The 12954-nt window shown below is 40.1% G+C and overlaps 1 long non-coding RNA gene across 1 annotated transcript in view; it reads left to right on the top strand.

The window, feature by feature from the left end:
- LOC126963363 (uncharacterized) overlaps positions 1 to 12561 on the top strand; it is a 162259-nt gene extending 149698 nt beyond the window's left edge. Inside the window, exon 3 of the long non-coding RNA XR_007729041.1 lies at positions 12548 to 12561. This is a non-coding gene — a long non-coding RNA (uncharacterized LOC126963363). The remainder of the gene's footprint in view (positions 1 to 12547) is intronic.
- The last annotated feature ends 393 nt before the right edge of the window (positions 12562 to 12954 follow it).

Genomic DNA, 12954 nt, shown 5'->3' with positions numbered 1-12954 from the left:
ACATTTTTTTTCTGTGCTTCTCTGGCATTCAGAGTCCTTATTCTAAGAACATTGCCCTGTACCATGGAACCTTTCAATAATTTTCTTCCTCCCTCATCCCTTCGCTCCACATTTAACCAGCCACAGTGTCTCCTGCTTCCATAGCCTCTTCCCCTCACAGCAGCATTCCATTCCCATGTGAGTTACTGCTGCTTGTTTTTCTTGTATAGCTCCTGCGGGAGGCTAAATGGCCCCCAAAGATATCTAGGTCCCAATCCCTGGAACTAGTGAATACTACTGTCTTAGTCAGTTCAGGTTGCTATAACAAAGTATCACATACTGCAGGGAGCTGGGGAGCGGGGGCTTTTAAACAAGAGAAATTTATAGAGGCTGGAAGTCTGACATCAGGGTGCTAGCATGGCCAGGTTCTAGTGAAGGTCCTCTTCCAGGTTGCAAACTGCTGACATCTCATTTTATCTTCACATGATAGAGAGTCAGAACGCTTTTTCAGGGGCCATCTTAAAAGGGCACAAATCCCACTCCTAAGGGCACCACCCTCATGACCTAATTACCTCCCAATGGCCCCACTTTCTAATACCATCACACTGGACACTAGGGACTCAACATATAAATTTGGGGAGTAATGTCTGTAAGATGGCAGAATAGAAGATCCCAGACCTCACCTGCACACAAAAACAAGAATAAAGTCAACTTTGCATGGATGAGGATAGCTTGGGGAGAATCCCACAGTATATTTAGGGTATGAATCCTAGAATCCTAAAGTGACGCAGAGGAGTTCAGAGACTATGGAAGGATGCATTGAAAGGGGTAGAAAATATTCTGCCCGCATCGCTCCATCCTCCAGGCTGGCACAGGGCCAGAAAGAATCCTTTTGTCCATGAACTCCCCTTATGGGAAGAGAGTGAGAGTAGGGAACCTCAACAATTTTGCCACTGAGGATCCCAACAGCCCTAGCTACAAATGACTCCAGTGATCGTTTTTGATGCAGATTCCAGCTGCTGGCACTGCCTGGAGCCAGAGCCACTGTATCCCCTAGAGCTGGAGCCACCATGTGCTGACCCTCCCTTGACAGAGGGAGAGCTGCCACTCATCCCCAACCCTAACCCTGGTAAGTCCATGTGTGCCTAGACCTGGGAACCAGGCAGCAGCTGCATAGCACAGGCCTGCACAGCAATCCCAGTGCCTGCTGGTGCCACTGAATATGCATCCATATGTACATGGGAACAGGTAACTACTTCAGCTGCACACTCACAGCCATGGGACCAGGTGCCCCTGAAACTGTACCCACTGCCCATTAGCCTGGGCTCCTGCATGCTCACTGTTGCCACAGTGCATGCACACCACATCTAATGGACCAGGTATCTGAGTGTATGCCCATATGTCCAACAGACTCAAGCCCTGGCTGCACTCCTGGAACCAGCAGACCCAGATCAGAAGCCACTGCACATTTTTTTTTTTTTTTGAGACAGAGTCTCGCTCTGTTGCCCAGGCTGGAGTTCAGTGGCATGATCTCTGCTCACTGCAAGCTCTGCCTCCTGGGTTCACACTGTTCTCCTGCCTCAGCCTCCTGAGTAGTTGGGACTACAGGCACCCGCTACCACGCCCAGCTATTTTTTGTATTTTTAGTAGAGACGGAGTTTCACCATGTTAGCCAGGATGGTCTTGATCTCCTGACCTTGTGATCCGCCTGTCTCAGCCTCCCAAAGTGCTGGGATTACAGGCGTGAGCCACCGTGCCCGGCCACCACTGCACATCTTACCCAGTTGGTGCCCTTGTGCCTTCCCATAGAAGGAGCTCTTTCTTTACCTAGGCCAGTCCCTCAAGTTTGGAATGGGTGACTGCCTCTTTAAATGCAAAGACAACAACATAAAAGCTATAAGAAACACACACACACACACACACACACACAGGGAAACATGACACCACCAAAATAATACAATAACTTTCCAGTAACCAATCCCAAAGAAAGAGAGATCTATGTATCGCCAGACAAAGAATTCAAAATAATTGGTTTAAAGAAGCTCAGATCTCTAAACACAGATCTCTAAATCAGAACTCAACTAAATCAGAAAAGAATGCATCAATAAAGTGAAAATTTCAACAAAAAGATAGAAATAAAAAAAGAGCCAGAAATTCTGATGCTAAAAAATACAATGAAATGTAAAATGGAGAGGTTCACCAGTAGACTCAGTCAAGGAAAAGAAAGAATAAGTGGACTTGAGTACAGATCATTTGAGATTGTACAGACAAGGGAGAAAAGAATGAACAAGAATGAACAAATCTTATGGAATTTAAGGGACACCACCAAGAGAACCAATATAGTCACTCAATTTTCAGAAGAGGAGAGAGAAAACAAGAGGCACAAAACTTACATAAAGAAATAATGGCTGAAAACTTCCAAAATCTTGAGAGGGAAATCAACATCCAGATTCATAAAACTCAAAAGTTCCCAAATAGGATAAACCAAAAGAGGACCTCATTTTAAGATATACAACTATAAGTGCATCATATAATAAAGCACATTATAATCAAATTATCAAAGTCAAAGACAAGGAGAGAATTTTGCAAGCAGCAACAGAAAAGTGGCTTATCACATGTAAGAGAACCTCGATAAGGCTACCAGTAGATTCCTAATCAGAAACTTTTCAAGCCAGGAGAGAGTGGGATGATATAAAGTTAAAGTTCTGAAAGAAAAAAAAAAAAAAACTGTCAGCCAAGAATTCTACACCTGGCAAAATTATCTTCTGTGAATGAAGGAAAGATAAATTATTCCTGTGATGGTTAATACTGAGTGTCAACTTAATTGGACTGAAGAATACAAAGTATTGATACTGGGTGTGTCTGTGTGGATGTTGCCAAAAGAGATGAACATTTGAGTCAGTGGGCTTGGGAAGACAGATCCACCCTTAATCTGGTAGGCACAATCTAATCAGCTTCCAGTGAATATAAAGCAGGCAGAAAAACGTGAAGAGGTGAGACGGGCCCAGCCTCTCAGCTTACATCTTTCTCCCATGCTGGATGCTATCTGCCCTCGAACATTAGACTCCAAGTTCTTCAGTTTTGGGACTTGATCTGGCTCTCTTTGCTCATCAGCTTGTAGACAGCCTATTGTGGGACCTTGTGATTGTGTAACTTAATACTTAATAAACTCCCCTTTGTATATATATGTGTGTATATATATCCTATTACAAATATATTTATATATTATATATTTATATTTATTATATATTTATATTTTGATGCAGATTCTAGCTGCCAGCACTGCCTGGAGCCAGAGCCACTGTATCTCCTGGAGCTGGAGCCACCGTGTGCTGACCCTCCCTTGACAGAGTCAGAGCTGCCACTCATTTGAGCTGCCACTCAAAATATAAATATATTTTTATATTATATATTTATAATATATAATATATCATATTATAAATACATTATATATATTTTATATATATATCTTATTAGTTCTGTCCCTCTAAGAGAACCCTGACTAATACACTTCCCCAGACTAACAAAAACTGAGGAAGTTCATTATCACTGGACCTGCCTTACAAGAAATACTTAAGGGAGTTCTTTGTTGAAATGAAATTATGCTAAATAGCAGTGTAAAAGCATATGAAAACATAAATCTTATAAATGAAGATAAATATAGAGTCAAATATACAATAACGTAATACTGTAATAGCAGTGCATAAATTTATTTTAACCCTAATATAAAAGTTAAAAAATATTTTAAGAATAACTAGAATCAACTGGGAGTGGTGGCTCACGCCTGTAATCCCAGCACTTTGGGAGGCTGAGGTGGGTGGATCATGAGGTCAGGAGATCAAGATCATCCTAGCTAACATGCTGAAACCCATCTCTACTTAAAACACACACACATACACACACACACAAATTAGCTGGTCGTGGTGGCACGTGCCTGTAATCCCAGTTACTTGAGAGGCTGAGGCAGGAGAATCACTTGAACCAGGGAGTCGGAGGTTGCAGTGAGCCAAAATCATGCCACTGCACTCCAGCCTGGTAACAGAGCGAGACGCTGTCTTAAAAAAAAAAAAAAAAAAAAAAAAAAAAAGAATAACCAGAATCACAAAAGTTTGTCAATGGCTACCCAATATAAAAAGAAGTAAACTCTGACTACAAGAAAACAAAGTGTGAGAGGAGGGGAGTAAAAGTGTAGTTTTTAATGCAATTGAAGTCAAGCTATCAACTTAAAATACGATTATTATAACCATAAGATATTTTATGCAAACCCTATGGTAACCACAAGGAAAAAGTCCATAATAGATACTCAAAAGATAAAAAGAAAGGAATCAAAACAAATCATTACCAAAAACTATCAAATACCAAAGAAAGACAGCAAGAAAGAGAGAAACAAAACAATAACAAAATAGATGAAAACTATTAACAAAATGGCAGTGAGTAAGTCCTACCTATTAATAATTACTTTAAATATAAATGGATTAACCTCCCTAATCAAAAGGCTTAGAGTGGCCGAATGCATTTAAAAAAGAAGATCCATCAATTTTCTTCCATAGAAGACTCACTTTAGATTCAAAAACACACATAGGTTGAAAGTGAAGGGAAGGAAAAATTATTCTATGCAAATAATAACCAAAAGAAAACAGGGCTAGCTATGCTTGCATCAGACAAAATAGACTTTGAGTTAAAAACTCTCCAAAGACAAAAAAATGTCATTGCAAAATGATAAAACGGTCAAGTGATCTAACAATTATGAAAATATATACACCCAACACCAGAGCACCTAAATATATAAAGCAAATATTGATGGATCTGAAGGAAGAAATTGACAGCAGTAAAATAGTGGTAGGAGAATTCACTGCCTCATTTTCAATAACGGACAGAACATCCAGACAGAAAATCAATAAAGAAATAGCTGACTGAATAACACTCTAGACTAAATGGACCTAACAGACATATTTAGAACTTTCTACCCAACAGCAGAAGAATACACATTCTCCTCAAACATATATGGAACATTTTCCAGGATGGATCACAAGTAGGTCCCAAAACAAGTCTTAACACATTTAAGACTGAAATCATTCCAAGTATCTTTAAGACCACAAGGGAATGAAATAGAAATCAATAACAGCGAGAAAGCAGGAAAACTCACAAATATATGGAAGCCAAATGGCATTTCCTTGATAATCATTGAGTCAAGAAATCAAACAAGAATTTTTTAAATACCTCAAAACAAACAGAAATGCAAATGCAACACATCAAAACTTATGAGATGCAGCAACAAGACTACTAAGAGGGAAGTTTATAGCAATAAATGCTTGTTTCCATTACAAAAAGAACACCTCAAATAACCAAATTTTATAGCTCAAGTAATTAGAAAAGGAAGAACAAACTTTGCCCAAAGTTAGCTAGAAATAATAAAGATTAGAGTGGGAATAAATCAAATAGAGAATTAAAAGAAAGAACAGAAAAATCATCAAAGATGAATTGATTTTTTGAAAAAAAGAAACAAAATTAGCAAACCCTTAGCTAGACAAAATCAGAAGTGAAAGAGAAAATATTACAATGGATGCCTGAGAAATGAAAAGGATCATAAGGGACTTTTATGAGCAATTGCACACCAACCAATTGGATAGGCTAGTAGAAATGGATGCACTGCAAGACATATATAACCTATTAAGACTTAAGAAGAAATAGAAAGCCTGAAGAGACCAATAAGAGATAAGAAAATTAAATCAGTAATCAAAAACCTTCTAACAAAGAAAAGCTCAGGACATGATGGCTTTACTGATTAATTCTATCAAACATTCAAATAATAATTAATATCAATCCTTCTTAAACGCTTCCAAAAAATAGAAGAGAAAATACTTTCAAATTCATTTTGTGAATCCAGCATTACCCTGACACCAAAGTCCTACAAAGACACTTCAAGGAAGAAAAATAAAAACTAAAGACAAATACCTCTTTAGATATATAAAAAGTATAAAATCTTTAGATATATAAATAAAAAAGCAAGAACACTCAATACCAGCAAACCAGATTACTAGCAAACAAAGTCCAGCAGCACATAAAAAAGATTACACACCATGACTAAGTGGGATTTATCCCTGGGATACAAGGTTGGTTCAACACATACAAATCAATCAACATGATACACTATATTAACAGAATGAAAGATAAAATCACATGATCATCCTAATAGATGCACACAAATCACTTAACAAAGTTCAATATCCATTCACGCTAAAAACTCTCAACAAAATAGGTATAAAATGAACTTACCTCAACACATTAAAAGTCATTTATGAAAAACCCACAGCAAATGTCATAATCATTGAAGAAAATCTGAAAGCATTTCCCATAAGGTCTGGTACACGAATGTCCACCCTGTGACTTCTATTCAACATAGTACTAAAAGTTCTCACCAGAGTGATTAGACAAGAAAAAGAAATAAAAGGCATCCAAATCAAAAAGAAAGAAGTAAAGTTATCTCTGTTTGCAAACGATATGATTATATATGTAGAGAACCCTAAAGACTCTATAGAAAACTGTTAGAACTAATGAATTCAGTAAAGTTGCAGGATACAAAATCAACATGCAGAAATCAGTAGTGTTTCTTTACACCAGCAACAAATTATCTGAAAAGGAAATCAATAAAAATCTCATTTATAGTAGCATAAAAAGTAATAAAGTATTTAGAAATATATTTAAACAAGGAGGTGAAAGATCTATTACACAGAAAACTATAAGATATTGATGAAAGGAACTGAAGAAGACACAAATGGAAAGATATCCTGTGTTTGTGGACTGGAAGAATTAATATTGTTAAAATGTCCATACAACCCAAAGTTATCCAGAGATTCAACACAATCCCTATCAAAATTCTGGCGGCAATTTTCACAGAAATGGAAAATATAATCATAAAATTTGTATGGAACAATAAGAGATCCTGAATAGCCAAAGCAGTCTTGAGAAAAAAGAACGAAGTTGGAGGCATCACACTTCTCTATTCCAAAGTATATTACAAAGTTATAGAAAATAAAATCAGTATATTGAAGAGTAGCTACACTCCCATGTTCATTGCAGCATTATTCACACTAACCAAGATATGGAAACAATCTGTGTCTGTCAACAGGTGAATGGATAAAGAAATTGATAGATAGATAGATAGGTAATACGTAGATAGATGCATGTGTGTGTGATACACACACACAGAGGAATATTATTCAGCTTTAGGAAAGAAGGAAACTAAATCCTGCCATTTGCAAAAACATGGATCTCTATAGTTTCTAGGGGCTGAGAGCTGGGAGAAATGGAGACATCAGTCAAAAGGTATAAACTTTCAGTTATTTGGGATGAATTAGCTTCTAGAAATCTAATGTACGTCATGGTGACTATAGCTAATAATGCTGCATTGTATACTTGAAATTTGCTAAGACAGTGAATCTTAAGTGTTCTCATTACAAAAATAAGGTTAATTATATGAGGTAATGGATATGTTAATTAACTTGACTATAGTAATCATTTCCCAATATATATGCATATCAAAATATCAAATTATATTGCAATAAAAGCAGTTATTTAATTTTTTAAAAATATGAACTTTGGGAGGACACAAACATTCAGTGTATTGCAGTTACTTTTTATGGCAAAATACTCCATCCTTTGTGCATTCCTTGGTCCTGACTCCATCCCTTTCTTAAGGAGTCTCTTAGCTGTGTATTTCCTCAATCTCTTATGCAAAAGAACAAAACAAAACAGGAAACACAAAATAAAACTCTTAAAACCTTCCTAGGGAGGCAGAGGTTGTATTCATTCTCCCACCTTGTTTCTCCCCAGTAGGGGAATGTTGATTATCTATTCTGGAAGCCACTGGAAGAAAAGACTCCTAGTTTCCGAGTCAAGAAAATCTCCAAATATCTACTGAGTAACTATACTCAGGTAACCCTGGGGAGATTTAAAGATGGATAAGACATAACTTCTGCCTGTAGGGAGCTTAGAGACTGGGGTGAGAGGAGAAGCAATAGGATACTGATTAATATTTGTAGTAAAAGCCAGAACACTCAAAATGCTGTAGCAAAGTAAAAAGTGAGCGGAGGTCACATTGAAACAGGAATTAGGAAAGCGTCCATGCAGAGGGTGCCCCTGAAATGGGCCTGGAGGGGTGTATTTCCCTAAGCAGAGAGTGCATTAATGAAAGCCAAGGCAAGACAGCATGAAAGCCCAGGCTATAAAGAAATAAAAACACTTTGGGAGGCCGATGCGGGTGGATCATGAGGTCAGGAGATCGAGACCATCCTGGCTAACATGGTGAAACCCCATCTCTACTAAAAATACAAAAAATTAGCCGGGCATGGTGGCACGTGCCTGTAGTCCCAGCTACTCGGGAGGCTGAGGCAGGAGAATTGCTTGAATCCGGGAGGTGGAGGTTGCAGTGAGCTGAGATCGCGCCACTGCACCCCAGCCTGGTGACAGAGCGAGACTCTGTCTCAAATAAAAAAGGAGGAAGAAAAAAAGAAATAAAACCAGAAAGGAAAATCAGAACCATAGTTTAGAGCAGAGGCCAGCAAATGTTTTCTGTAAAAGGCCAAATAGTATTTGGAAAGCCATGTAGTCTCTGTCACAATGACTCAACTCAGCTATCATAGCACAAATGCAGCCATAAGCAATACATAAACAAATGGATGTGGCTATGTTCCAATAAAACTTTATTTATAAAAACAGGCAGTGGGCCAGAATGCACAAATAAACTATAGACCATGAGAAACCACTGAAGATTTGTGAGCAGGAGGATGATATTATAACATTGCCAATGCTATATATTTGGAAAACTAATCTGACCACCGGGAAATGCTATAATAAAATTGGAGGAAGTGGAGTTCCGTGTAGAAATAACAGCTGGGAAGCTGTTACAATGGTTGGATAAGAGGCCTGAATTACAGTATTGAGGGCAGAAATGAGAAGGCCAAATGTGTAGGATATGGCAACTTGTTGGACGCAGAGAGAAATGGAGGGAGCCGAATTAAAGATCACTGCCAATTTGGAGCCTGGGAGATGAGGAAAAATTTGTGAGCAATGTAGTAAGGGAGATCTGGGGGGCTGGATGTGCCACCGGATTCTCTTTGTACTCTGGATGCTCAGCAAATAAAGTCAAGGAAGTCAGTCAGACAGAGTGGTTGGGCAGCTCATGTCAGGTCTCTGAGTCTCTTTTGTGCAAAGGCGTCACCGCACATGTCCGGAGGCCATGTGGGACACGGGGCCGACTCCGGGCTCCAGTGTAGCCCCCACGGCTTCCCAGCAGACAGCACCTGACACTCTCTAAGTCTGGCCAAGCCTGGGCTCCGAGCAAGCGAGGACGAGGATCACTGAGCCGCTAGACATCTAGGAGGCCAGCCAAAGCAGAACAAAACCAGCCCCGCCAGAAGGAGGCTGAGGCTGTGCCAAGTGACCATGGAAGCTGCGTGTGTGGGCCAAATTGCTTTCTAATTACATTGCTCTCCAGACAAGACAAAATTGTGTCTCTTGAAAAGCATGTATGTGCTGTCAGAGTCAGTCTAGAGAGGTCAGGCTACGTGGACATCCAGAGCAAGGAGTCATGTTTCAGAATTCATTAACATCTCCTCTGCTGGAGAGGAAGAACTTGGAGAGGAGGCAGGGAGGAGACTGTGACTCAGTGGGACATTAGGGACACCTTCTAAAGAATCGAACACATTTAAATGGAGTAGGTGATTCTGCAAGAAAATGTGCCATTTCATCATGAATAGCTCATCATTTCTCTCTGAAACGTAATGTAATACCCTCCTGGAAAAAATAATATAAAGATTGTTTTTTTGCCGGTGTCCTATAGCAAACATTCTCCCCGCTGCTCTCATGCTGAGACAATTTAGTCGAAAAGGAGTTGACTTAGAATTTGCCACATTTACGTTTGACAAAGAGGCAGTTTTCTCACTAGTTGCACATTTGCTTGCTGAGATGCAAATGTTCAGGTTTGGCAGATATTGAAAATACTATTTTGATATTTTATGCACTTTCTTGGGACTCCATTTCAGAGGCAGAACAATAAGGGTAATATTCCTGACTTCGAATTATAAATATAATGCTACCATTTGGGTGTATTTATTTCCCAGGCAATCAGTCAGGAAATGTTAGGAAACATATTCAGAGTTGTTTCAAACATGATTCCAGTTAAGTGAGTACTCTTTCCATTTTCTTTTCATATGTTAGATGATTTTTTTAAAAGACGAAATAGTAAAGGAATTAGTAAAATGTAGAATCTTGAACTCAGATTATAAATATAAATATGACAGTCTATTTTTAAGAAGAAATGACTTTTATTATGCTGAAATAAATGCTGGTAGTAAAACCAAATACTGCTTACTATATTTATACGCACAATATTTAAAATACAATTGGTGATTCTAGACTTTCTGGCAACTCTTCTGATTTTGTCAAGTTAAAGGCTGAACTAGCTGGTATCCAGTCTCTTCAACCAGGTCCCAGGTGGTCGAGACCAAGAAGAGTCATGCACTGCATAACAACATTCTAGTTAATGACAGACATATGAAGGACATTGATCCCATAAAATTATAATACCATTTTTTTTTGAGACAAGAGTTTCACTCTTGTTGCCCAGGCTGGAGTGCAGTGGTGTGATCCCTGCTCACTGCAACCCTCGCCTCCTGGGTTCAAGCGATTCTCCTGCCTCAGCCTCTCTAGTAGTTGTGATTACAGGTGCCCGCCACCATGCCTGGCTAATTTTTTGTATTTTTAGTAGAGATGGGGTTTCACCATGTTGGTCAGGCTGGTCTTGAACTCCTGGCCTCAAGAAATCCACCTGTCTTGGCCTCCCAAAGTGCTGAGATTACAGGCGTGAGTCACCGCACCTGACCTATAATACCATATTTTTACTGTATCTTATTTTATTTTATTATTTTTTTGAGACAGGGTCTCACTCTATTGTCCAGGCTGGAGCAGAGGTGTGATCATGACTCACTGCAGCCTCAAACTCCTGGGCTCAAGGGATTCTCCCATTTTAGCCTCCTCGGTAACTGGGATTACAGGCACAGGCCATTACTCCCAGCTAATTTTTGTATTTTGTGTAGAGACTGCTTTTCTCCATGTCGTCCAGGCTGATCTCAAACTCTTGGGCTCAAGCAATCTGCCTGCCTCAGCCTCCCAAAGTGCTGGGATTACAGGTGTGAGCCTTTACTATGTTTAGGTCCTACTATACCTTTTCTATGTTTAGTTATTCAAATGCTTAGCATTGCATTCCAATTGCCTGCAGTATCCAAGACCGTGATACACTGTATAAGTTTTGTTACCCATACAACGGGTGAGTGCCATCACCTGGCAGGTGGCAGTCCAATGACCACAACCAATGGGGACTTAACCAATGGGGACTGAAGGGGATTTTATTACTGGCAACAAATAAGGAGGACACAGGGGATAATTCCCAAAGGAGTGCCTCCTCCAATCAAAGCTGAAAACAGGTCTTTTATTGGGCTGGTGAGCTGAGTTACTGTATGTTGAGATGCAGCAAGATATTAATAGCCCGTGTGCAGTCATTGATCATGCTTCTACATACGTCACATGTATACAAAATGACAAATAAGTTCCTCTCTGGGCAGGGATTTTAGTATGGTAATGAGGGGAAGTTCACCAAAGTTCATCTCCAACTCAGGCACCTCTTGATCCAATGGGCTTTTCCAGGACTGAGCTTCTTCCTAGAACTTTTGGAAACAACAAGAACTCAAGGTGCAACAGGTACTAGTGGTTACCTTTTCACAGTCTATACCCAAAAACCTAGGGACCCTGGGTTAAGTTTGCAGCCTGGGAACAATACTATACCATGTAGCCCAGGGGTGTAGGAAGTTCTACCATGTAGGTTTGCGTAAGTGCACTCTGGTATGTTTGCACAATGATGAAATCACCTAACAGCATAGTAAGTGACTGGTGACTGTACATCCCCAGCCATTTCAATGGTTTAGATACATTTATATACAACACCATGTGCTCACTGTACTTTTGACCAAAATGTTCAAGAAGTTTTTATGAGAAAACTTAGATGTGAGTCTTTTCTATGTCCTTCCCTTCAGTGCCATCAAGAAGAGTAGACTGGGGTAAGAGCTTGCCTGGCTAAGTCAAGCAAAGAAAGTAGTAAAAAAGAGAAGGAGAGGGGAAGTCAGGTTGTCTTCTTGCAGAGCTCTTTCTGATAAGAAATTCCTCTTTCTGGACTGTCCAGTTAAATGTTAGTTTGGCCTTCGGAGGATCTGATGGAAAGGGTGGTTGGGTCAAGAGTAGACTCCGCTTCAATATCAGTGCTCCTTGAATGGAGACTGTGGTGGTTTAGGTACGGTTTGTTGTCTTCACCAAGTCTCATGTTGAAATTTTATCCCCAGTGTTGGGGGTGAGGCTGCTGTGGGGCATTTGGGCCATGGGGGTGAATCTCTCATGAATGGCTTGGTGCCATTCTTGCAGGAGTGAGTGAATTCTTATTCTTAGTTCCTATGAGAAGTGGTTGTTTAAAAGAGCCTGGCATCTCCTTCCCTTTCTGTCTTCCTGTCTCTTGCCACAGGATCACTACACACCAGGTCCCTTTCATCTCCCCTTCACCCTCCACCATGAGTGGAAGCAGCCTGAGGCCCTCAGATACAGATGCCGGCGCCGTGCTTTCTGTACAGCCAGAAGAACTGTAAGTGAAATAAACCTCTTTTCTTTACAAATTGCCCAGCCTTGGGTATTCCTTTATAGCAATACAAATGAACTAAGACAGAGACCCGGGTGGGCCCATGGATTCCTGCCCACCAAGGTGCGTCATTGGCGAAGGCCTGAAAACCACAGGGCTGAGTCACTGCGCCTATAACCAGGTGAATGAGAACTGGGCCTCACGACGAGGTCAGCTCCTCCCAGTTCTTCTGGGAGTGAGTCAGTGCAGTTCAGGGCAAACCGAACACCCAGCTCTGGGTGCTGCTAGCCTTGGTG

The sequence above is a fragment of the Macaca thibetana genome, chromosome 9, assembly GCF_024542745.1.
Source record: "Macaca thibetana thibetana isolate TM-01 chromosome 9, ASM2454274v1, whole genome shotgun sequence".
Lineage (NCBI taxonomy): Eukaryota > Metazoa > Chordata > Mammalia > Primates > Cercopithecidae > Macaca > Macaca thibetana.
The sequence above is the reverse complement of the archived record's forward strand: the minus strand, read 5'-3'. Positions and strand labels throughout refer to the sequence as shown.